Source organism: Malurus melanocephalus, unplaced genomic scaffold, assembly GCF_030028575.1.
Source record: "Malurus melanocephalus ecotype Western Australia unplaced genomic scaffold, MMel_1.1 scaffold_485, whole genome shotgun sequence".
NCBI classification, from domain to species: domain Eukaryota; kingdom Metazoa; phylum Chordata; class Aves; order Passeriformes; family Maluridae; genus Malurus; species Malurus melanocephalus.
This window is the reverse complement of record NW_026623717.1, coordinates 489462-490447: the sequence shown is the minus strand read 5'-3', so window position 1 is coordinate 490447 and position 986 is coordinate 489462.

Genomic DNA, 986 nt, shown 5'->3' with positions numbered 1-986 from the left:
TCCATCCATCCATCCATCCATCCATCCATCCATCCCTCCGTCCATCCTTCCATCCATCCCTCCGTCCATCCATCCATCCATCCATCCATCCATCCATCCATCCATCCATCCCTGTGCTGTTGGCCCTGGGCCAGTGTTTCCAGATTCTTCATGTGTCTGGGGACACAGGAACCACTGCTGTGCCCTGGTCTCCTCCCCACATAAACTTTGACCCTCACTGGGGTTTCAGGGCTGGTGCTGATTCCCAAATTTCAACCTCCATTCACGAAGATTTGCCTTGTCACTGGGAAAACTGGGCTGAATAAACTGTTTCTTGAGCTTCCAGGTGCTCCTCTTTCTCCAAGCAGTGACTCCATCCCTTTGTGCTTTTTGTCTCCATGCTCCCCTGCTTTTGAGTCAGGCACCTGCTACATGTTGAGATTTTATTTTTCCCCATTTTTTGGGAGAAAACCCAAAGTGAAGTGACTGAGCTGTGCCTGCAGCCCTGTGCTTGGGGCTTTCAGAGTGGGATAGCACAGCAAAACAAGGAGACAAGGCTGGAGACCCCCATGTCCCCCTCCCCAAATCAGCCCCCCCGGCTCTGTGCCAGTCGGATGATGCCGAGTTCCCTCAGAAGAATGGGAGCTTAATGTTCCGGAGCTAATAAGCAATTTTCCCCTGCACCTGCCTCTCCCCGCCGCCTCCCCTCCGGCCATCTGCCGTCTCGGGGCCTCTGGACTCTGCACCGACAGCCTGGGGCGCCCGGGGCTGACACRGGGCTGGTGTTTCACTGCTTTGGGCTGGGGGTGCTCAGAGTCCTCCCGCAGGTGAGCTGAGGTGCTTTGAGCGGGGAATTTGGTCCCTGTTGGATTTCTCCGTCCCCATGTCCCTCCCCAGAGCCCAAATGGGGAAACTGAGGCTGGGAGAGCAGCAGGGAACACCCACAGGTGGCAAGGTGGACACGAGTCGGCAAAATTACTGCATCCACAGAGAGCTGGCATCCCCAG